Source organism: Corvus kubaryi, unplaced genomic scaffold (assembly GCF_017639235.1).
Source record: "Corvus kubaryi isolate FWS band 111438036 unplaced genomic scaffold, C.kubaryi_AGA036_p1.0 72, whole genome shotgun sequence".
Classification (NCBI taxonomy): Eukaryota; Metazoa; Chordata; class Aves; order Passeriformes; family Corvidae; genus Corvus; species Corvus kubaryi.
Genome location: NW_024582060.1, coordinates 3,559,717 through 3,586,260, shown reverse-complemented (window position 1 = coordinate 3,586,260; position 26,544 = coordinate 3,559,717). Strand labels below are relative to the sequence as shown.

General features: G+C 37.8%; 1 long non-coding RNA gene across 1 annotated transcript in view; it reads right to left on the bottom strand.

Annotated features, from left to right (window-relative positions):
* The window catches only part of LOC121675148, a 214,916-nt gene that overhangs the window by 126,174 nt on the left and 62,198 nt on the right, over window positions 1–26,544 (bottom strand). Inside the window, exons 2-3 of the long non-coding RNA XR_006019973.1 lie at window positions 15,409–15,481; window positions 6,217–6,260 (exon numbers count right to left, since the gene is read on the bottom strand). This is a non-coding gene — a long non-coding RNA (uncharacterized LOC121675148). The remainder of the gene's footprint in view (window positions 1–6,216; window positions 6,261–15,408; window positions 15,482–26,544) is intronic.

The window sequence follows — 26,544 nt, the reverse complement described above, 5'->3', positions numbered from 1 at the left end:
TCATGCATTTGTATCCTGAACATCTCTTGTCTCCCATTTATTATACTATTTCAGGGTTGGTTAATCTTTACAATATTGAATTATGTAAGTTTCTAAAGCACAATTTCCCTGTTTCATTTTTTTTAGTAGAAAATTACTACATGTTTAAAAGGTTATGGAAATTAATTATACCAATATTTACTCACATCTGTGGCATTAGAAACTGTTCAGAGAAAAAAGGGATATCCAGATGTCTTCTATTTGTGTTGAAGGAATTTAACAACCAGTTTTAGGGATTTAGAATCTGACTTTTTTTCCCCTGTAGTTAAAAAAAATACATATAGATCCATACATGTAGACATACGTTCACTCCACACACTCTCTTGCATTACTACATGGCCTGAAGGCAGCACAGCCAAATCTGAATTATTGTTTTCCTGCATTTTGTGCAATCCCTTGTGATCAATCAGGATGAAAAACTTTATGTAATTGTATTTAATTCCTTCCAATAGTAAAGGTTGGTTACTAGTCATGACTTGAGTCAAATTCGAGAAGAGAAAGAAGTATTTGTAATCTCAAAATTTGTGAAAACAACTCTGAATGCATACAGAAGACTAACTGCTACATTTTCCTATGAAATAAGCAACCAATTTTCACTATAACAGTACTAACCTTCAAAAGACACTTTCTTTTTTTAATCTAGGAATCGATTTCCTTAAAGTTTTTTATTTCATTCTTACTGGAATAAATTAAAATTTAATACCAAATAGTATTAAGTACCATATAGCATTAAACCTCTTTTTTTTCCCCTCCTGAATTTTAGGTCTTTTCTATAATCAGACAATCCTTTTGTTCTTATGGACCATAGATATGCTTTATTTTTGTAAGGTATTTTATAATCTTTTGTCACTGAGCAATAAAGTGTTTTACTTTATTTATCCTTAATAACAAACATGATTTTTCGGGTTTGTCTTCATATTCACATCGAGATTGATACAGGCTTTGCTAATTTATTGTGCATAGCATTATGGAACATAAAATTTGCAATTTAATATAAGTATTTGGTATAGGTGCCATTACATTAGAAGAGAGTTGTAAATGTCTCCAGCATTTGTTAAGTTTTACGACTAATCCTCATTCTAAGTGGTCCCATTGGACAGAGGTGGTGGTTTTCTTCCGTACTTATCCTCTTTTTAGGCCTAAACGCTCCCTTTCTGATAAAAGCCATTAAAGAATAATAAAATTTGCAGGAGCGGTTCATTGCCTTGGGCAATGCTTACTTTGCAGTGACTGCAATCTGCTGTAGGCAAACCCAAACCAGCCCTGTAAGCAACTGGTTCGTGCCCTGGTAGCTGCACAGCCAAGGGCCATGGCTTCAGTGCCAGGCTGTGTCTCCTGTCACCCTACGGTGCCCAAGCCATGCAAGTCCCAAGACTCGTGCTGAAGGAGTCAGCTCAAGCACATAACCTCTACAAAACCCATGCCCTAAGCTTGTGTGTCAGTCTTATCCTAGGACAGGGATATCCCAAGTTTCACATTCAGATGGGCAATGTGTGAGCAGCTTGAGACATATGCCTAGGTATTCACACTCCCCTTATGACCTCACTAAAATGCAGGAACTCCAAAATTCTTGCTTAGTATTTGTCTAGTCCCATAACCATATATTTAGAGAAAGGTCTGTCATCCCAGTGCAGGGATGGTTGGACTGTCCAGTGTCACACCTTCATTCCAGCCATTGCTCTTTTTGGCTGAAATGAAGCTAAGCCTGACAAGGGCACGAAAGCAGGACTTTGGAGAACAGGTGTAGAACCTGCCCTGGTGACAAGTTCACAGCTACTGTCACCTCACGTGCTACCACTTGGCTTCCAAGGGAAAGGCTGCATGTGCCACAGCTACTCGTGCACTGCTTTTCACCACCTTGATCCACGAAATACCGGCTTTGTCACTTGTTTGACAAAGCCACTTGGGCTTAAGTGCTCTCATGTTCCAGGCATACCAAGGAACTATGGTCTCTGTTTCCACACTTTGAAAATACCACCTTCCAAAACGAAAATTTCTATGACTCCTGTTAAAAAATTAGCAGACCTGGACAGTCTTTCTACCTGTTGGAAAAAGGCTTTGGATTATACTCTGTTGATTATATTCCTTGTTTAGGGCAGCATACAATTTTAGATAGATAGACACCATCACTGATTGCTGTCTTTAGATGGAGGCACCATCATTGCTGTCACTCTCATCAGATTTTGAGGCAGGTCTCCAGTATCACAATTTCCAGGTAAACTGGCACCAGCAATTTGTGGTTCATCATACAGAAAATTCTATTGTTGCACTCAAGAAAGGAAAAGAAATACATTAACGAGAAAGAAATCAGGGAACCCTGAATCGACACTATATTCAGATTTGTTTCACTCATGTTGTTCTCGTGCCTTAGTGCTACCTATCTTTAACACTCACCAATTTTAATGGAAAGAACAAGAGAGTGACCTCCACTTATGAACACGAGTCTGACCAAATTATATTTCTTTCCTTAGCATTACTCAAAACCTGCCTAGACACACTCTGGGGCAACCTCCTGTAGGCTGAGAAAGAGGGTTGGACAGGAGGATCTCCAGAGTCCTTTCCAACCTCGATTATTCTGTGATTCTTGGAAGCCCAGGGCTAATGCTGGATTTCATGAGGAGTATCTAAAATACAGCCTGAGAAGACCTTATATATTTATCCTGTCATTTATGTGACCGATAATGTTCACAGGAATATATTTTTCCTTATTAGAGTTTAGAAAAATTGACCATACATGTCACTGTTTCACTACAGAATTCATATTCTTGTTTTCATCCCAACAACTTTACTTAGTCTTGGGAAATTTTCTTCTTGGCAGAAGAGAAACAAGGATGTGTAAGCATTTCCTGTTGAAGTGTGTGTTCTGTAGGATAACCACAGAGGGAATTTAATCTCTTGAAGTTTAACTTTCTAAAGCCTATTGTGACTACAACATGGATAAGAGACTTGTCATTTTATTAATGAAGAGTGACCAGTTGTCACTCCCACATGGGAAAAAAAAAGATTGTGACACATTAGCAATGAAGGACCATGAGACAAACCAAATGTAAATACCGATGGTTTAAAGAGATAATTAAAGCTCTTGAGACAGCAATTATGACAAGGCAGCATGACAAGGCACATGTATGTCGACAGAATATATTTATATTGACAGAATCTGTCCGAGAAATCCTTTTTGTACAATATATGTGTCTGTCACATCTTTGGACTGCACATGCATTTATTGACTTTGTGTTAGCGTAGATCTTGAAATTTGTCCCTTTGCCTTATTACTCAATGACACTTGGTTAAATATATTGTGTTTTCAAACACCAGGCTTCCTGAAGCTATTTTTGTGGAAGCTGGAATTCAGTGTGTACATTACTAAGTGATATTTCCATTCCATTCCCTGTATCAAACGCATTATATTACTGTCACTCAAAAATCCCTAGTTTATATCGGTGGATATGTGTGCACAGTATGGGTATTTTGACACTGTGTGTCCTAAGAATTTAGGGGGCTATCAAAGTCAGACCTGATCTTTAGACATGTGATTAATTTTCTAAGGAACTTAAAAAACCTCAAAATTTAAGTAATTCTAGCTCAGAAACTTTTGTTTGAGGACATCTGTTAGAGACAGACAGACCTGAAAAACAAAACTACTTTCATCAAGTTCTTCTCTTTTGCTTTTGGTAGCCAAATAGATTCTGACTGTATTTTGTTATGGGGGAAAAAAAGAAAAAACATGCCAATGCATACTGACACATAAAAAGAACTACATAAAAATAATCTGTACATACATAAAATGAAAGGTGATATTCAGCATTTGGATACAGAGAGTTATTCATTTACATTTTGCATATTGAAGAAATAAGGACAACGCACTGCCAAAGTGCAATGCTCAAGAAATAAATGCTTCAAGCTGGTCAATAATATTCTTTAGGTAATAAACATAGAAATAGATTACAAATAGTTTCAATAGTATCTTTATCTGGAATACTCCTTTTTGATTAATTAAAGTTAATTTTTATTAACTTTACTACTTTTAACGTTTGATTCTATTATACCAGCAAGAAACACACACCCTGTTTTGTTCACCAAAACAAAATAAGAAATAACTTACCTTCCATTAGCTGTAGCTTTCTAATCTTTTTAAAAAAATCTAGTTAGATCTGCAATTGATTTCACACTGAGTTTGACTCAACTTTGTAACTCAGTTGCCAGGAAGAACAAAGAATGTCTCCTTAAAAATATATTTCAGTATTTCTTTCTACACAACTCATAAACTCCAGAAATCAGATGACGAATTAAGAAGAAAATCATCTTCCATTAGTGAGTAATGCATTTTGAACACTTGGGGTTTGAAAAAGGGGAGCTACAAATGTGACTTACTGTTTCAGAAAAAAACTAGCAGACAGAAGGTCCAAACAAGATCCATTTTCTTCCTTTTATGGGAAACTTCCTTGTTTCAGGCGGCCTGGTTTATTGATTTTGAAAGGTCAGTGGTAGAATCAGAGAGATTTAATGATAAATGTGAAGGTCTGCTACAAATGACTAATTTCCTACCATTCATGATTGTATTAGCTCCTGGTTTACTGACATTTGGGTGGACATTCTGGGAAGAATCTTCTACTGCTTCTCATTGAATTACAGTGTAGAAACCCTCTGCCTATCATCACTGTTGACTGCTCTCACAAAATTCTGAGAAAGGGTTAATGCAGGGATTTTTTTTTTTTTTAAATTTTTTTAGAAGTTGTAGATTTAATCCTGCTCATAACTCTGCAACGAATCAGCCCTTCTGAGTGTGAAATGTACTTGCAGGAGAGGACAGCCTCTCTTGGCTGTTGAAAATTCATGGCCAAACAAACTCACAGTTCCTAAAAAAAATTCTCTTAAAGAATAACCACAGAGTAGGAAGAGGATAACATGAGAAGAACGAGACAGAGAAACCTGGCAAATGGGTCAGTGCAAGGAAACAATGGGAAATTGTGCTGGATGTAGACAGAGAAATGGAAGGGAGGTCCAATCAACAACTTGAACCTGAAGGCCAGAAGGTAAAAGGAAAACTAAGGCACAGTACTCAGCTGCTTGCACTGCTCTGGCAAAGCAAATCATCTGTAAACCCAGCCTAAGAGGGCAATTCATTCTGGCTCCCTCACAGTGCTCCAGACTGGCACAAGGCTTCTAAGGTGCATGTTCAAATAAGTCCATAAATACATAAATGGTTAAGATGAAGAAAACCCAATTTTGATGTTTCTTTTTCAACTCACTGTGAGACAGCACAGAGCAAAATTTTCTTAAAGTTTCCTGTGGAGACATCATCAATCAGAAAAGAGAAAAATAAAGCAAAAAAATCTGAACTCTCTGCTGCAGTTATACAAATAGAGAACAACCAGTATTTTAAAGAAATCATTGGATTGTGATGACAAGCATATACTGTGAAGCCCAGAAGTGCAGGTGAAGGGCTGGGTTAGGGGTTTCCTAGGACACAGCACTAGAGAGAAAAAAAAAAAACCAACAAAAAAACCCTCTCACTTTAATCCCCATTTCTTCTACCATCCACTCCAGAAACTTCTCCTGATGTCTGAGAGGCATGGTTCTTACTAAATTCTGAAGCTTTGCTTAAAGTCTAAACACTGTTGAAAACAATGGCCTCCTTCCTTATTAAAACACAAATAGCCATTTCCTCATTGAAAAGTGCTCCTAGGTACCCACTACTAAAATTTAATACTTCTGGAGACACTACATAATCACAGAATCATAGAATGTTAAGGGGTTGGACTGAACCTTAAAGATCATCTAGTCCCCAACTCCCCTGCCATGGGCAGGCACACCTCCCACTAGACAAGGTTGCTCAGAGTCCCATCCAGCCTGTCCCTAAACACTTCCAGAGATGCAGCATCCACAGCTTCTCTGGGCAACATGTTCCAGTATCTCACTACCCCCACAGTAAAAAATTTCTTCCTAAAATGTACTAAATTGATTTGTATCAAAGAACCCTTTCTGGAGTCACTTTTCCAAGGAAAGCTGCACAGTTTTAAATCTTTCTGTTCTGATACCATTTGCTACAGCAGTGTCCTGCTGTCAGACTGGGCAGGTCTAAGTCACAAGTGAAAGCCTTTAATAACAAACTGCAGTGGACTTGAATGGCCCCCATAGACAAACTGCACAACTGTTGGCCACATCGATTTGCCTTACCCTTCTTCCCCAAGCCAGTGCTCCATGAGTCCACAGATCTTCTCCTTCATGGAAACAACAGGAAAATCGCAGTTTAGGGGGAAAAGTAGGAAATGAACCAAAAGATTAAAAATTATATATGTCTACATAACGTGTTTAAGTTTCCATCTTTAGGCATGGAAGTCAGCAGCAAGCATTCCTGATAGCAAGGCATGATGCCCATTATCTCAGCTCCAAGAAACAGAAATTCCTGCATCTTTCCAGAGACAGCTCTCCATCCACAGCAGAGCTATCAACAGCACAGAGACTCTCTCGTTAAAATAATTGTAATCACTAACTCAGCTTGGTAACATGTTAAACATCTCACCAGCAATCAAATACAGGATGTTGAAGACTTCCAAGTGAACTATTAAAATGCTTTTCAAGATTCATTGCTTCCTCTTCATTCAGGAGCATGGGCCTAAACACAGATAACTTGAACATTAAAATACAGGCTTCAGCTATCAGGTTGTACCTTTAACTCTTGGAATGGGGACACGACTATAATTTCTTTTGTGAATTCTTTTTAATATTCTTTGGATTACCATGGGCTCCAAATGGAATATTATCTGATATTATTAATGGGAAAAAAACTTGAAGCTTTTTAGAGTATTGTAATGTAGGCGACCAGGTAGAGGCCATTTGAGAATGAACTTTAAAAAACCTCTCCTGTATTAATGATTTCACCTCCAGTATAGACATAATTTTCCTTAAAAAAATTTACGACCACAATTTGCATTTCTTTGGGAGATCTGACACAATCTTGTGACAGACAACACATTTGAGAAGTCTGTTCTGCAATTCTCTTTAAAATATTTTTCTAATCATCAATATTTTTATTTTAAAATTACACTTTTTTAAAAAAAGTATTACATTTAGAAATATTTTACTTCTTGACAAAAGAAAGAATTCTGAAACCTCTTTACAGATGAAGAAGGCTTCAAAAACCTTTGTTTATTTTTAATGCCATTTCTTATAAAGGTAAATCCACATGGATAGTTCTCAAGTCTTCCTGCAATCTCAAAAATTGAAGTGATCAGTTGGAATGAATGATACCCACCTGAGATGATAAATGATATGAATGAAAGCCACCTAATCAGATCTGAAATTCCAGTCTAAGTCAGAAGCCGCCTTTTACTTCCAATCTGGTTAAAGTCTAAAAATGGGTAAATAAACCTTAAAAGTTTGCACTAGGTATTCTACAGTGGCATGTTTCTTCCTTCTCCCTCACTTCCATTGCAATTTTTTAAAAATCTTAAAAGTCACCAACGTTTTTGCAAACTCAGACAGCAATAAAAATATCTAGGACTATTTTTTCTGCTGTATGCCTCTGCACCCTGGTTGTAGTATTATCTTATAATTGTTTATTTGTAAAGAAGGAGATTTCTGAAGCATGGGTCAGTACATTATGTAAATATAATATGAACCAAAACAAATATATGTGATAAACTCTGTTCGGAAAAGTATCACTGGAAATGATTGGAAGTAGCATCAGATGTTTTCGGAGCTCTCTCATAACATCTGTCCCTGGAAACATTTACACTACAGCCTGGAAAGTACAAACCACAGATTGGGTCAACAGCAGACAATCTGGATGAACAACATGTTTGTTTTTATTGTTTGACTGGCCTTGTGCAAAGGTGCTTTTGTGATATGTTCGTGCCTTCAAATAAACTGGAAATACAGCAAGACTGTACATAGCCAGATCACTAGATCCAGCTCCAAGGAAAGCATTTAGAAGGTTCAACAAGCCGTGTAAGACAGGAACAAATTTCAGTATTTACCAGTTGCCTCTACCCTGTGTGAAGAAGGGCTTCTCAGAGGTGCTAATGTTTTAACTATAAATATGCTCTAAACCAAAACAATGCTTTCTTATGTGTGAAGTTACTCTCAGTCCTCGCATGCAGGAGCTAGATTTGAGGGGAATCTGAATCCTGAATGTCATGGATTTTCTGCTGTTCTTTTAAGAGAATCGTATTATCTTTACAGCCAATAAGGTATAAGGAGGGTTGATATGCCACAACATATTGTGGCCAAGATGAAAATTAGCATTTCAAATGGCTAGAGCTATTGTACTCTTAAGTAGGCCTGTTTAACCCATCATTCAAGCAAGGGAAATAAAACAGATGAAGGGCTTTGGCAATTTTTTCATCGAAGTCGATTCCAAAGATGGTGTCTGCTGTGACTAAGAACTGGATGTCCCTTTAGCCAGTGTAGCAACCGTGCTTTGGGAAGCCACAATGCCATCCTCGGCTGTGGCTGTGAGATAAGGATGCTGCCTAATAAGAACAGTCCTAGGACAAGCACAAATGAGATTACTTGAAGAAGACCTTAGGTGTGCCAAAACCTAGGTTGACTTTTTTGTCTTAGGCTGTCACAGCTGGGAAGGCTTAAGCATGTGTATCACATAGTTTAAAAAGGAGGTTGCAGAACAAGGTTTTCAAGGACAGTGTCAGTGAAATGACACAAGGGTTGGACTTGCAGAAAGAGCCCAAAGAACTAAACCTATTAAAAAACTGGCACATTACATATTTGCACTCTGTTCAGCAATTTGGCAGAATCCATTTATGACAGATTTCATGTTGGGGATTGAGTCCAAAAACGACTCCTCCCCTAATTATGAACTGAATCCCCCTCCCATTTCTCTGTTTCTTTTCTTCTTTTTTTTTTTTTAATAATAAAACAAAACAAAACAAAGTGAAATAAAATAAAACCACTTTGTTTTGACTTGCAACGAAACATGAAGGATAACAAAGGGCAAGGGTGTGAGCCTCCCCATCAGGTTATGTTACCAACTGGAAAATTTGGAGAGGAGCAGGAACATGGGATTTGAGGCACCAAGCTGGTGGAATCTGAGTATGTCATAAAGGTTAAGCACAGTCTCCGAAGGGGAGCCAGGCATCCCATGCAAGAGTAGCCCTGCTGGTTGGTGGCCAGCTCACGTTGGCATTGGTGCTGTGGCAGATGCTCATTTAAACTTCCACCCTAAAACTTGCTGGAAGAAAACTTACAGCAGTAGGTAGGGGAAGATGGGAGGAATAAAATGGGAAAAAATAGTACACGGACTGGAGACTGAAACAAACTGGCTACGGTACAAATGCATTTGAATTGTCAATGTGTGGCTAATGGTTCTTGGTCCCAACTGTCCCTTTGGCTGCCATCATTTTTATCTTTGGGTCATTATAACATAATGCATCTGACAGTTACCAACTTTCCCTTTGTTCTTTCATAGCAAATTGATTTTTGGTTTTGCATCTATGGCAGTACTTTAACCCAATTGTTTTTCGATTACATATGAAAGCAGAAAAAATTAATATTTGACAGTGTGAACTCCCCACCACTTCATCTTGGAAATAGTTTACTTAGAAAAGTTCTTTCCAAAGTCTAGTCTAATACTGGCCTTGTATTTCAGGAGATTTTTCATTGCTATGACAAAAGTGAATTTGATTTACATATACCTGTGTCATTATAGTTTGATGAGAGACTTGAAACTAAGAGCACTGACTTTGGAGGGTTCCTTAATTTAGATAAATTGTAGAACCAGCTTAGGGTCAACAGCAAAAATATAACCCAAAGTATCAGCACGATTTTCAAGAGAGTCTATGAAAAGTGGAACTCTAGTCCAGGATTTTTCATGTATTTTCCATTGAAATTTCCTGCCTGAAGTTTCCCACATGAAATTATATTTTAATTTACATGGTACTTTTTCCTCCAAAATTATTTTCTTTATATTTATTTCACTTTGTCATTTAATTTCATTCAGAATGCCAGATACAGAGCCTAAAATCTTGCAAGAGGAGTGAATATGAGGCATTTTAACTATGAATCTGTGGGGTACCAACATAGCAATTACATATTGAAAGATAAATTGGAATATATGCAATTATGCAGAATATTGAACCATACTGCTATAATATAGTGATATTTGTTCATGGACATTAGTTGCAAAACATTACAGATAAATAATTGGGTGTATTGGTAAGTATATATAACCAAAATAAAAACGTACCCCAAAAGAAGCTTTCTGCACTTACACGTTCAAATGGGACTCCAATGGCTGCATTTTCAAAAGGTATAATTTGTGGTGGCCTTTTCTAAGATATAATGTACAATATGGCGAAGTATTTTTTATATTGAACTGCTAACTAATGCTACATATGGTAGTTTACTGCTAACCTCTCCAAATTTTTTGCTGGTTTTGACACAGGAGTGGCTTACAGAGTTCCTATCTTTCCATTCATTTTCATGGGATAGCAATAGAAATATCAGAGGCATGAATTACAGGTTTGAACAACTGCATGTACAAATTTTCTGTTTATCCAGAGTGTTTCAGTAATCCTGGGAGCTATTGCAAATATTTGTCCCGGGAAAAACTAAGAGGGAAGTGAAAATCTAGGAGGAGATGTGGGAGAGCTGTAGGAAGAAGATCTGCTCTTGTCAGCAGTGGTTAATGCTGAGGAAAAAGCAGATGGAGATTGTCTTGGTTTCAGCTGGGAGAAAAACACTGATAGGTCTCAGCTGCTTTAGGAAGGGTGCAATTGCTCCTTGGTGAGTTAATCAAAATTACCTCCAGCCCTGTCAGGGCAATGCCAGTTCCCTGGCATTGTGATGCCAATTAACTATGGACGTTGTCCCCTATTGATCATTTTGGTATGAAAATCCCAGCTACTTGGGAGCTCACAGGGCTGTGTTTAGGTAAGGTATTCACCATCATTCCCACTGCCCCATGTGATCTTGGATTAACTAATCTAGTTAGTTTACAGGGTCAAACATCTTAATGCAATGAAAGCTTTGTGGTAGTTTCATAATGCAAATGAAAAAGCTGTTGATTTCTGAAGCCAAGAGCTAACAAGTGCTGCTGGTGACTGAGTCAGGTTTGCTGTAATCTTTACTTTGAAGATATGCTGGAGTTCTTCAAGGTTAATGAACCACCTTTGGGAGAGCTTTTCTTCAGACTTTAGCTCTGTTTTATTCTTGATAGAACCATTAACTTCTACGCTAACCTTTCTACTAGTTACTATTACACACATTCTGCCCACTAAAGCTTTATATTGATTTTTGCCAGGGAGCGCTTATAAACTGTACGTTTAAATAGATGGGGTTTTTGGTTCTGTTAGCATTGGGTGGGATACAGACAGACAATGATTAATTTGTAGATTTTAATTTATTTAAGATATATGTTAGTCACTTTGACAGCACCATTGTCATTAGGTTTTGTTTCTTGAATCTTTTGCTCTAATTATTGCAGATACCTTTTTAATTGCTATAGTTTCCAGTTAAGAAAGTGAAATTTACAAGATATGATGAATAGTGTTAGCAAAATACATTGAGATACTGGAAATTCTTCTGATCCTTCCAAGTTTAGGACCTCATCTATGAAAAATGGTGCCAATGGGGCAGAGAACCAACAGCTCTTGCCCTCTGGAATCTAGCCATGCATTAGAAAATCCTGTATTCTCCTTTTAACATTTTAATCTCCTACCTCTTTTGTTTATGAAGTTTTCATATTAAGATTCCAAAGAAACATATTTTTTCCCTTTGTTAATAAAGCTATGGTAAATGAATTACAAAAAAATAACTTTAGGATGAATCCTAAATTTTAGGGGTTCAAAAATTATTATTCTAGTTTACTTCCACCTTTTTATTTTCAAGTTTTTTATATATCATTGTGTTGATTTTGCATGGCCTGTTTTTTGCTAGTGGGGGGGCCACAGAGCTGACTTCTGTGAGAAGTTGCTGGAAGCTTCCACCATGTCTGGCAGAGCCAATCCCTGATGGCTCTGAAGATGGACATGCTGCTGGCCAGGGATGGGCCAGTTAGAGATAGTGGTAATGCCTCTGTGATAAGATATTTAAGAAGAAAATCAAAACAAAGGGGCACGTTTTTTTCCTAGCTAGAGAGGAGGAGGAGGTGAGAACACGTGAGGGAAAAAATGTGGAGACACCAAAGTCGGTGCAGAAGGAGGGGCAGGAGGTGCTCCAGGCACCAGAGCTGAGGTTCCTCTGCAGGCCGTGGTGATGACCATGGTGAAGCAGCTGTGCCCCTGCAGCCCATGGGGATCCACGGGGGATGCAGAGATCCACTTGCAGCCCTTGGGGGAGGTGCCCATGCCAGAGCTGGTGGATGCCTGGAGGAGGCTGTGATCCAGTGGGAGACCCGGTGGAGAGAGGGGGCCCTGCTCCCAGGCTGGAGCAGCCTGTCCTTGGAGGACAGCAGCCCATGGAAGAGTGACCCACGCTGCAGCAGTTTTGGGAGGACTGTGTGCCTGTGGGAGGGACTCACATTGCAGCAGTTTTGGAGGACTGCTGCTCGTCCTGGATTGGAACCACTCTGGAGAAGTTCACAGAGAACTGTCTTCCATGGAAGGGACCCCGTGGTCTCACACAGGAAGGACTCCTCTCCCCGAGCAGCAGAAGAAGATCTCAGGTGATGAACTGACCAAAACGCCCATGCCCTGTCTCCCTGCCCTGCTGGTGAGAAAGAGGGAGGGGTTGGGGAAAAAGGTGTTAAGGTCTTACTTTACTTCTCATTATCCTCCTCTGACTTTGTTAGTAATAAACTCACTTTGTACTTCTAAGCTGAGCCTGTTTTGCCCTTGGAATGTTTTCTCCCAGTCCTTATCTCAACTTATGAACCCTTCATTTAACTTTTTTTTTCCCCTCCTCTGCCCAGCTGTGGCAGGAGAGAGTGAGTGAGCGGCTGTCGTGGGTGCCTGGCATTTGGCCAGTGCCACGACCTATATAGTTGCTTATCCTTCTTGATTTCCTTCAGTCAATGGCTTATTTCTATTTCATCTCTACTCGAAACACTGAAGCACTACAGCTATAAATATTTGGTGAGTGAAATGTTGGTTTTATCTGACATTTTGAGTCAAAGATGACTTTTCTGGTTTTGCTGTTTTTCTGGTTGTATTTTCCAAACAGAAAATAATGCTCTAATCAGTGTCAATTTGTTGTTGGCAAACACAAAAATAAATCAGGGAATAGAGTTTTTCTGGGATTTTTTGATGACTGTTTTTTTAACCTCAGTGTAGGCAGTCAGTGAAAGCAGACTGCGGGTAAAGTATATTAGGCTGGTTGGAACACTTGTGCTTTGCAAAATTACTTGTAGTTTTCCTCCATGGAGATTTTACATCAAGGCAGTTATTTCAACACCATTGTTTTTACAATGGATGGTAATAAAAGCTTGGATATTTCCCTCTTTGATTAGGAAAGAAACACATATACCCAGTCCTGGGACCTGAGCATGTTACTACAATGAAGATGCTTGGAAATTACTTTCCATTTTAGGAATTACTAATAAAAGAATTCTTTGCATTATGGGTCAAATTTCTATCTGTGTATTCAGGCTTGACTCCCTTGATTTGATTGCTCTATACATTTCAGAAATCACTGCAGCTTTGAACAAGATTTGCTTTCAATAAGATATTATTCACGTCTGCCCAAGAATTAGGCTTTGAGAGATTTGTACTAATATTTTCTATTATGTTGGTCAACAGGGTGGCATTCTCTAAGTTTCACTTTGATATTCAGATTCAAATATTCACAACAAAAATATGAATGTCTCATGATTGCAGCTGTGCAAATAGCGAGGGATTACACCAACTTTGAAGTTGGATTCTGTTCTCATTCTTTTTATTATTCATTTCCTTGTGAACAGTAATGGCAGAAATGTGGGGAACTTGCTAAAATTGCAGACAATAATGCATATTCACATCTGAAGTATTTACCATGGCAAATAGCTACTATGCAACAGTGTATGTACAAAATCAGCCCTGCCCTAGAGTCTCAGGACAACTGCCTGCCACTAATATGCATTTAATAAATTGAAATGGACAAATGGGTACCACTACAGCAATGCTCTTTTGACTGCTTAAAGCAGCCAGAGCTCCATTCAACACAGAAACAGTACCTGTACTGGGATCTCACTGAATCCTTTCGAAGCAGTATTCCATGCATTATTCTGTGGTATCAATGTAATGGAAGAAAATTAAATGTAAACATTTGCTGTAAGCAGCAAAAAAAAGTTTAGCATTCAGCAGTTTAGGTCATGATCCCTCAGTCAGAAGGAAATAAGGTTTTGTTGTTTTTTTTTTTTAAATCTGGTGTTTGTGAGCATTGCCAGACTATGAGAGTGGTTGGATAATTGAGGGGGAAAGAAAGGTTAATGTATCCTAATTAAATTACCTGAGGATCTACTTACCTTTTCCTGAGAAAAAAAAAAAAAAGAAAAAAAAGTCTGAGTATTTTCTTCATTCAGTCAGAAAATAGTAAATGCATCAAGAATAGGATTAAATATATGGGAAGAAAATGACCCCATCAGCTTGAAAAATACATTCAGAAATAATACTTTAGGTGTGTAATGGCAGTCCACAGGCAAGAATTTGTCAATATATAATATTTACTGGGCAATTTGGAGTAGGAAACACAGTCTTAAAATCTATGTCATTTACAAGCAAGCTATGAACAAAGAAGTAAATCCATTGAATTAATATATTAATAACAAAAATATTTCTGCTTTCCTCAAACCAGCCAGAATTAGATCAAAAACAAGACCACATTTACTTAAAGGATTATGAACCACAGAATAACTTTTCAGCAAACTGGAACAGAAGCAAGAATAAAAAACCATGAGACCTTAATATAGTGTAATACTTCACAGTGAACATTTCAGCAGCTGTATAAATAAAGCCACCATCATAGAGAAGAGAGTGATGGAGGATTCAGTGAAGGATGTTTCCAAGAACGAAGAAAATTCCATATTGCTAAAATGGAAACCAATTTAGCATGAACTAGTGAGGAAGGAAGTTTGCTTAATAGAACCCCACCCCGCAAACTTCTTCGTAAACACTGAAACAATATGAAATATAATGTCACAAGTAAAAGTCTCAAAGCACAGACCTCAACTCTCTTCAGGAACAGACAAGGCCAAAATATGATTCCAAGCTAGGCAATTTTCTCTATGCAGAAAGCCATATTTTTTAATAATTTATGCTAAATAATTGGGTTTAAATTAGAAAATATAAGCACTGCATATATATATATATACACACATACACACATAAGCATCCATAAAGTCATAAAGTTATATTTTAATATGATGCAACTCGTTATTCATTATACACTGGACAACATTTGAGCCTCTCTCCAAGCTGTTCTCTGTATATATTTTACCTCCATAGCTCTTCATTGTTAATACTCCTCTTCCCAAGAAGATGCATCATAACACACCATATAAAATGTAGTCCTGTGAACACGAATAGCAGAAGGGAATGCTTAAAAATTGGGGTATAATAAATCAGAGCTACAATTCTTCTAGAGACTGTGTGGAACTAATTACTCTTTTTTGGCGGAAATTGCCAAATTTTGCCCCGAAATAAACAGGGAATTTTTGATTCTAGATAAATTTGTCAGGTGTTTTTAGATCTCTTTTTATATGTAGCTATTTAAACACAGGATCATTACAAAGTCAGAGGTGAAAGCAAGTTTGACTACTGCTACTCCAGATCCTTATAAGCAATTTTATACGGGCTGTGAAGTCATATGAAAAATGCCTTTTTGCAGGAATACTGAGTAAAGGCCATACTTGCTTTCAGAAATGCATGGTGTAAATTGTGAATATAAATAGAGGTAACAAATTGTTCAGGAGGAATGGTAATGTGGATAAAAATGTTTCCTTTGAGCCTCTTTTGAACTACATTGGAGAATTTTTAATACAGTTCATTCTTCTTGAGTCCTGCAAACCCAAACACAACCATGAGGTTCTAATACATAATAATGTCTAAAAGGAGAAAAACCAAAATGTGAAACCACCGTATAACAAAAGATGAACAATTTGGAAAACCTTAATAGAATGAGAGTTGAAATGGATAGGCAAATTATTTCTGTGTTATTACCCTAAACAAAACACTATAGCAAAAACATTATTTTAAATGTATCAGTTAAAGCAATTTGTAACTCATCTACAATTTACATAGTCTAACCTAGAATTTCAGTGTCACTTAAGATGTTACATACCTCATCATTTTTAGGCTTTTCATTTAGATTCCTAAATGACTAAAAAAAAAATGTGTGTAGTTTCCAATGCATTCAGTCCAATAGAATGCCAGGCTCAACACACAGTCCCAAACACATCAGTCAGAAAAAATTTATATCTGCCACTCACGTGCCAGGCTCCATGCTACACAGTGCTGCTCTTGCTACATGAGCTTTAACATCACTGTTTCTTTAACTTGCCTTTTGCCAAAAGATTTCATTTTCATGCAAAAAGCCTGAACTGCCCGTCTCAAGCATGCACACCACCCGCACTGCAGCAGCATGAACTTTCACTAATCTGAATGGTAAGACAGTCCCCTTGTGCAGGGATTAGAAAGACTCTGCCCTGTGGTGGATTGGATAAAACGGGCACGAGGGCCGCAGCGCAATCCCCGAAAGACGAGTGTTGATATCATAAAAATCGCCACGCTCAGTAACTGGCACCAGTGCTGACAGACTTGGCAGAGAGGCCAAAGATTCAATTGACCTAAAGACTAAACAATGGGGTTTTTTTCCAGTGGAAATGCTCCCTTTAGATCAGGGCTGAGATACATTTAGCGTGGCAATGGTTCTCCACAACTCAAAGCTGTTCCATATAAAAATAGCCTTAAAAAAAGGAAGAGCAGCAAAAGCTGGCTTAAGAGATGAATGTGACTAAGCCAGATTCTTTATTCATCTCATTCATTATTCACAGACACACGCACACAGACATACATGTACATGTTTACATACAAACTGGCTGAAAACTAACATAGCTAATTTTGGCCCAAATTATAACTGCATATCTGATTTCTGTCTAAACACAAACAAAGCACCTGAGCATACTGACAGCATGCTGGTGCATGCAAGAACAATTCTGTTCTCAGCCATGCCACCTTAACTCTGCAGAAACCCCACAGATTTCTGCAATGAAATTGTATTGGATTTGTAATGGAGTGAGAACAGAATATTGCCCAGCATATCTTTTTTTTTTTTCTGTATATTTTATTTTAAGCAAAACATTCAGAAGAAATCTTCCTTTGCTCTCCTGGTATCAATCAATGACCATTGCTCTGTTAATGTATTACAATAAAATATCTCAACGGTGCATTGAGCTGGTTGACTGTAATATATCAGCAGATCAATGGCTTGCAAAAAGAGAATGGTCAAATGTGAGACAACTTCTCCAATTAGATAATTTTCAAAGATTTCACACACTGAATTCATAATGACTTAGGAGAAATGAGTCAACAATGTTAACTGACTAACTGGAGATCTCACAGGGTTTTTCCAACTGTTATCCTCTTTCTTGTTCCCCCATTGTTAAAACCAAAGATAATATATATTTAAAAAAATTAAGGATGCTTTTATCCAGATCTGGATACTGCAGCTTGGGCTCCTCCTTGCTGTTAAGAAACTTTCACACACTGAAAAAAACCCAAAAAAACCAAAAACCAAAACCAAAGAAACCAATAGAGAAAGTAGCAACACAGAGAAATGGAGGTCTGCAGCCCACATCCTCAGTGAAGGAAGTTTCCAGCCCTTTTGTAAGTCCTGGGCTACCTTCGGGATTCATTCATTTCCAGAATAGTCCTGTGTCAGCTTAATGGGAGCAAGGTCACTGCAGCACCAATTCTTTCTAACTACATTTTCCTTTGTCTAAAATATCTTTCAGGTCTGTAATCAAACTTACACATGGACCTGATGGTATTTACAGAGGAGACATGCACATATTTCTTTTTATGGAAGTGGACATCTGAACACACAAAACAAGATGCTCTCCTCCTAACATGTGATTTCTTCCTCCTCCCAAAAATTTAAACCCTTCTTGTGGGTGAAATTCTTTATACGAAAAAAAAATATCTGTTCAGTTTTAAAAGCCAGAGCTAAAAGCTTTGCTCTGCATGCAGTTGTTCTGCTGCAAACAATTTTTTATTCATACATCCCTCTTTTTCATTGACATCATATATTTCTGTAATGGTGCATAATTAAGCATTGACAAATCTAAATCAATAAACATCTTCATTGGTTGGGGTGGCATCAGCACTTAGAAGTCCTGCCTACAGAGAAGCCCTGAGGTCTCAAAGATCAGGTTACATATTTCAAAATATTGACATTTCTGATTTGCTCCAATCTGGGAATATAACAATGATAACGTCTCTGTTTTGTTTTGGGTTTGTGTTAGGTTTTTTTATCTCATTGAGAAAGAAGAACAAACAAAAACCAAAACCAACCAAAAAAAAGCACTTAAGCTAAACAGTTAGACCAGTTCAGTGCAATCTTCCCAAGTAGCAGACGTTTTTAGAATAAGATCTCCATGTTACAGAAGTGTGAGGTGATGACTTGTCAAAACACTAACAACAGTAAGTGGAGAGTTGGGCTTTCCCGTGTGCTGTGACTCACCAGGTGGAGCTATTCCAGACAGCTGTATTTACCTGACAGTGAATGGAGAGTGCTACAAGAAGTTCTCCACGATCTTAAAGTTTGTTTTCCAACCTAAATTATTTAATGATTCTATGAATCTGTATTGTGCCTTCTTTTAAGCAAATTGAATCTATCTCCAGTAAAGTTTATTTTCTTTATCCAAACTTGTGCTTGAAGCACACAAGCAAATAATAATCCCTAGTGCCAAAGTATTAAAGACTTCATCTAATTACTCAAAGCTCAGAAATATCTTAATTGAGGTTTGATTTTTTCCTTTAACAGTTACATATGCCACAACAACAAAACACAAGCAATGCATGTTAGAAAATTATTCTTCAGCATGGTATTTCTGCTAAAAACACGAAATCTCAACACATGCATAAAAAACTAAGCATAGCCAACAAAAATATTTTCCCATTACTCAAAACAGGTAACACACCAGAAAACATCAAAGACCTGAGATGATATAATTGAGCACAGGTGTACTATAAGGTCAGAAAAATTGAAAGTTAAAATTGTCCATGCATTTTTAATCAGTTTCTCCCATTTGTTTGCTTTAGGATATGCTCTGTTATTATCACCAACTATAATAGCAGAATTTAATAATGGAATATTAATAATTTGCATTTTCAATGCTAAGTAATCTCAAAGGACTTTCCAAATAATTAATTCATCTTTACATCATACTTGTAAATAGAAATGAAACAGTGTCTTGTCATTCTACATGGAAGAAAGAAACAGAGTACATGTAGAAAGTTAACGCTGAGACTAGTTCCTATTTCTCAAGTTCTGCTTACTGAAAGTCAAACTACAAGTAATACTGAATTAATGCAATATAAAATATGGTGACAGTCTTAGAATTGCATGTGTCGGGTCTGGTACGATGCAGAAGTGCATGAAAGGAATTTATAATACGCTGCTTGTCATACAACACAGCCTATCTCACAGAAGTGCTAAGAAAACTTGTATGTTATTACCATTCAGTATCTGGCAAATAGTATATGATTCCTTAATGACGCCTGAAAGCTTCAGATCTTTAGTCACAACAAAGTCAGAGAGAAGTAAGGATGTCATCAAAGTCATAGATAGTCTTAAGTATCTTGTGGACTATCAGCAGATTATGGGGTTGCCTCAAGCAAGCAAGTTTCGTTTGCTAACATATGTTAACAAAACGTAACATCCCGAGTGATTGTTTCTCATGGACAGCAAATGAAACATTAACCACAACAACTTTAGGCTTCCAAAAGTTTGAATTTCTAACACCAATTCTCTCCTAATATTTAAAAAAATATTTTGGATATATAATTTGGTTTTAAAGGCACATACCTACAAAAGAATATTTTAGTTATACAGTGTAAGAGTCCCACAGCTCTCTATTATTTGAGGGGTATGAGGGATGAGAGAACTTACCTAAAGCAGCAGTTGTGCAAAACATACAATGAATACTTCAAGACATGGAAGGCATGAGTCAGAATCCATCTCCCGTGCTCACAGGGGGACTGTGCACAGGAATCCACAACATCTCAGCACAAGGGGGAACACTACTGTGCCACCAGGACACTCATCAATGCCACAGAGGCACAATGTGTTTGCTGTAACGTGATGCTGCGCCAAAAACATTAACACCTTTCCCTGTGATGTTTCCACTCTGGCGGTGACTTGTTCGTGTCAGAGTGTGCTGCACTGGACATGCCACAAGAACTGGCAGATCTGAACAACGTGTCAGCTTCACCTCACAGTCACCTCTACCTGTAGGATTAAAACCAAATCCAAACCAACAAAATAAAGAAAACCCCCAAACAATTATATGTTTTTGCAGCATTACAAGATGGCTAGGCCAAACTCTATTCTATTTAAGCAATGTGCTCTACCATTTCTGACAGTTACTCCAGCATGACTGAGAGTAGAAGTCAGGTTATTATTGTAGCCTTTGACAGAAAATGTTGTTAAAACGATGCTGTCTTCAGAATCTTTCATGAAATCTGTAAACACATTTAATATTTCTTTGAATGGAAAATATGGCTTGTCAATCTATATTGACTCAGTGAAAAGAAAAGCCCAATACATTAAGCTTAGATCCTTCAGGCATTTATTTTCTCTAATGATTAACTTTACAATATAATTTCATCCTTTCACAAATCAATCACATTAATCATAAGAACTCAGAATGAATGCTTACACTGTCTTCTGGTTTAATTCTTTTGGACATTGCTTAACTGAGTAGAATTCAGTATGGGGAAAAACACAGCACAGGTACTGCTGCTAAATTAAGACTACAAATTTACTAATCAGAAGGAGTTACTGAGTCTTTAATTCAAGTCCTCCAGGGACTTGAATTTCTTTTCTGAAATAGGGAGATTAGTAAAAAGCATGCCATGATTATGTTTCACGGAGATAAACCCATGGCCTATAATCTACAGCGTTTATAGCCCACACAAGGATGTTATTAGTCTTTCAGAGCACCCCCTTATGGACCATATGTAAAATGGACCAGGATAAAACAAGATCATCTCTATTTATGGGGAATTCAGGACTCAGAAGAAAGTCAGAACTGTTTCTGTATGGCAGTGCTTTTTCTGTGCTAAATCCTCCTTTCTAGAGGTCAATCTGTATGTGGGCAGAGAAGGTGGTCGCTCCAAATCTGAACGTCATTGTGGCTTTGACCTTAATCCCTAAACTAAAGGATGAAAGCACATTGATTGCAACACTATTCTGGCTTCACAGTTTATTACTATAAAGTACATATTAGCATACTATAGCCATTAGTGGATAATTTTTTTAAGTAAATGAGAAAAAAATAGGCAGGAAAGCAGAAACAATACCCTATGATACATGTTGATTTTCATATGAAAAAGAAGAGAATCATGAATGAGAAACAGGAATACCAAGACGAATAGTTCATAAAATCCAATAGTTCACAAAAGACTCAAAAATCCAGTAAGATACACATTACTCCATTACTGTGAATATGGCAGTCAGGTTTTGATGCTAACTACTTGGTCTGATACCCATTAACCTTAATATAGAGATAAGCAAATGTTTAAAAAAGTTTTACTTGTTGACATAAACATTCTTGTGTGACAATGCCAAGCTTTAATAAGCTACTGCTAAAAGTCAGTCAGAGCTGCAGGATCATAACAGGACTTAGGTTTTGAAGTCTTCCTCCTATCAAATGGTTTCTAACTGGGCACCCCTTGGTTTATTGCCAGAAATCTTCTCTGACTCCTCAGAAACCTAGCCAGCTCCTAAACTCAAAGGTCCCAGGCTCTCAGTACCCATCCCAGCCACACTGAACAAAGAATATTTATTTTGTACAGTGTAAATGTAAAAAAAATATCAGGAGTGTAAATTCTAAGAAGAACAGAATTGCTATTTTCCGCTCAGCTTTAGAGGTAGGAACAATGACATTTAGGAAGCCTTAGAAACAGTCACATTTGATGTGAGATTTTCAGCTGCATGAATTGATCAAGGTACTGAGGGGGACAAGCACGTTGCCTCTGTGCCTTCTGTCCTGTGTGGGGTGGTGCTCGACCCTGCTTGATCACTGGATTTTTCACGGAAACCCCTACTAAGCCTTTAACCCTGAAAAGGAGCTTGCAAGTACCTTGCTCAGAATATTTAAAGTTTATTCTCTGGAGAAATTAATGCTACTGATCACAAAATCACTGGCTGTAATTTATATGCACGCATTATTTGTCCAACACTTGAGCAGTGCCAATAATTTTGTAAAAAACACAACAGATTTGAAAGGATGAAGGGCTACTTTTGCTAAGTAGCTGTTTGTCAATTTGGTCTGAGTTGGTCCTTGTTGAAAAAGGTCCAAAAATTAATGAAGCTGCTCTACATGACGTTCCTTAAGTTCTCTCATATGGGACATGCTAACACCTCACACAGTTTTCCTGCTGCTTCACTGATACAGGGCCAGACTCCAGGCTAGGTATGTCTCTGGATGTCTTCTCAATGATGGCAGTGATTTAAGTGAAGACTATAACTGAAAACCAATTTGCACTCAATTTTACTTGCAGAGGAACAAAAAAACAAGATAGTAGTTGGAAAAAAAGAAACAAAACAAAAAAAAAAATAAAAAAAAACCCCAAAAAAAACCAATCAAAGCCAAACTTCAACAAATGACCCAACCAAAAAAAAAACCCAAAAAAATCCCCAACCAAAACCAACCTACACACATCCAGAGTTCAGAGGGTTCAGAGCCAGTCCAATGCAGTCACACAGCTGGGGAAGGACTGTCCAGATAGAGTACCTTTGTTCCCAGAGTGGCTGGACTGTTCCTCCAACACAGTGAATTAAACCTTCAAAGGAGCATCTAGTCATGTCAGTCCTCATGTACAGAACTTGATACTGCCAGCATTCCCCTACTTCAGCAAATAACAGGAATCTATATCTTTCAAATAGATAGTGAGATAAGACATGCCTTTTTAATCCCCACTGTAGGAAGACTTTAATCAATAAAACTCCAGTTTTGATCTACAGCCCGCCAGCCCATACATCAGGGTACACATTGCTTGCAAAAAAGCCATGTTAAGCCTCTATTTGAGGGTCAGTCTTACTGTTTACCTTACCTAAATTTTAAGACTACTTTCATTACATATTTAATACCCTGTAACAACCTGTACTCGAGGCTCAATGGCAACTTTCCAAAGATTTCTGAACAAACAAAAATAAAGGTGGGATGTTTGCTTGTTTTATCATATAATGAAATTTTAATTTAGGTTTTCTTAGCAGCTAAATTACATGGATAGTAATGGGAAGTGTGCTAGCATCCAGTCAGCTGTCAGTAAACTCTCGTTTCAGTAACAATACACAGAAACACTTCCACCCCTATTTTCTAGTTCTTTAACGCAAAGCACATGTCACTGTACCCCAGATTCAGTGCAGATGAAGGGTAAAAAAAAAGGAATTAGCCAGATTTTAAATCTGAAAAGATATTCCTGGTGCTAGATGTTCTTGATAGGCACCAAGACCTTGGTGTGATAAGGCACAATTGCTAAATATGGAGGTACACCAATTTGGCTCAGAAATAAAGTGCATATGTGTGGCAATAAGGTACAGTAGGACTGTAGTCAATTCCCCCATCACCTTTATATCAGGACTTGCAGTAAAGGTCTCTAGCTCATAGTGACACTGCAGTGATGGCAGAATGTCAAGGCTTGATGGCTCCTGATGTGAAACACAGCTCAGACGTTCATCAAATTGTGTCATATGAGTTTTCAAAATGTTGGTGAAACTTAACATGTAGGCATCCAAAATAATTAGCCACGTTGCCATAAACCAGCCTTCTGCCACACAGCAATGATAACCTTGAGAAAGTTGAAAATAAATGATACTTTATGTTCTATGTATCCAAGAAAGTGGTCCTGGAGAGCTTGCACATTTTAATTGTTCATAGCTTTATTAAAGCCATTTTCTTAAATTTGTCTTCTCTGCAGGTCTCAGCCTGCCTTGAAGAACAAAGAGAATTTGAAGAAATTGTTCTCCATAGTTAAGGCTGCATATTGAAATTCAGCATACAACTAGAGGAAGGCAAACTCAGAACAGGCAGCCAAAATGGCCAAAAAACTCCCAAGAATTTATGAGGGTCTGCAAACAGTAAACAATAATAGATGCAGATTTTTTGGCTTTAATTATATTGGATGCTAACAGACTGAATATATAGAGATAATTTATATTGTAAATAGCACTTGAGATTAGAGAAATTTAATTGAATTTTGCAAAAACAGTAGTAAAGAATTCTCACTTGATTTATTGTGTGCAAAGGTTTCCTCCTTCCCTCCGTAGCCACACGAACAAAGGAATGGCCATCTGCACATGGACAGGACTTACCTGGAAAAGGTCCCTGGGACACCCTGAAGTAAATTCAGATCCTTTAACCCTGGACCTTTGTCACTCCAGCTGAAAAGAACCATTCTAAGAGCTATCAGTAGAATTAAAGTTTACATCCTCTTTCTTAAAGTTTCCAGCTAGTGTAGCAGAGTGTGGTTACTGAAGCTTGAGTAGCAAGAGTTTTATTTGAATGAGGGCAGTATTCAGGCTTTGTAGATGGTGCATCCTAGAAGATGGCTGTGGGACACATCTCCAGCCGCTTTCTTCTGAAAGTTGCCCAGTGCATATGTATTTATCTACTGAAATGCAACAATTTCCAGTATTGACCAAAGTAACCTGTCTCATACAGCAACGTTATAGATCATGTTAGGACAGGAAGTGAAGAATAGCTCCTCCAATTAATGCCAGACAGGGAAATTCATTACATAAGATGTAATTACTTAAGCTGGAATTTGTCCAGAAGCTGGAGTTCAGCCAGAACACTAGTTTAACATTAAAATGCTAAATAAAATAAAAAAAATATTAACAAAAAAAGGAACAAACCCTAATGGTATCCAAACCACAGAAGAATTTCTTTCTTCCTGATTATAAATTATGCAGTCAATACATAGCACCTGTGATACCAAAAATGAGTTTTCTCTGGGACCTCAAGGTAGAAAAAAGGGGAAGAAAGAAAATTATTAACTTTTTTCTGAGGTGCATTTATTCATGGTAATCTAATTAAACATATGACACTTGTGATTTTTATTACCGATTTGGAAAAATTATCTATCTTTGACAAATTTTCAGGTGGTTTTATAAATGATTAAATGAACTCCGAATAAAAGTAGAGAACTGATAATTTAAATGCGCACAATTGTGCGTGTTTAAATGTGCACAGATGTGCACCAATTTGTATGACCTGCTTGTACATTGCATGCAAATGAATCTACCATCACTAGTTGTGAACATCATCATCATCACTTCCAGAATTTCCCAAGGATTTTCTCAGTTCTCTTTAGGAAGACTCCCATTAAAATCCTCGTGAATATCTGCACTCCCAAGTACACTAAAAAATAAATCTAGTTAGTTAATCTGAGAGCAGCAGAACTAATGAAGACTGTTTCCCAAATCCCCACTCAATATATCCAAGTCTTCCTCTATGCTACTTCCAACCTCCCTCCACTCCTTCGTTCTTGTTCAAAATGAGAACGCAGCACAGAACCTCCCTCCTGGATTCCCTAATTACTGAATAGGGAAGAGGCAGCACAAGAGCTATATTTATGCTGCTTGGCCAGCCAGCACAGGTCTGCTCCCAGAAAGAAAATAACACAAGCTCACCACACACTCTTCCTTGCAGCAGGAGCCTTAATTTTCATCACCTTCTCCTCTTGCTGGTAGCCAGTTTCCACAAAACTGGTAGAACTCCCACAGAAAACTTTGGTTGAAATTAATTAAAAGACTCCAAAGTTATTTGGAGCAGGCCGCCAGACAAACAGCATGACAGCATAACTTGTGTTTCTTTAGGAAAGCAAGCTAAAAAAGGAAACTATTAATAATTATTATTTCCATATACCATGAGGCCCAAGTCCTTGACTAAGGCCTACAAACACTACTGTGATACTTATAATAAACAGAAAATTTGCCTAACAGAAGGAACTACAGTAGATGAAATGATAACACAGCTTGCATTAATTAACAACAGAGCTCACTCTTCACAGAGGAAGTTGCCATAAGTGTACAGACCAGGAGCCAAATTTTTGCTAGAGCTGAGCTCCCATTTGCTGAGGATGCTAAGACAAGACAGACATTTTCAGAAATACCAAAAAGTCAGCAATCTCTATTTAGGTATCAGCAGAAGTGCTGGGAGCTTTGAAAAAAAAAAAAAAAGAGAGAATAGTCTCCTACTGTTCACTGCAGCTGGGAGCAAGGATGTCCCAGCAGGAGCTCTGGGCTTTTCAACTTTTTCCGGGCTTTCCACAGGGTGGGGGGCGGGGGGGGCAATGGCCTCAGATTGCCTCTTCCAAGCCTGTCTGAAAGGCAAATAATAGCTGT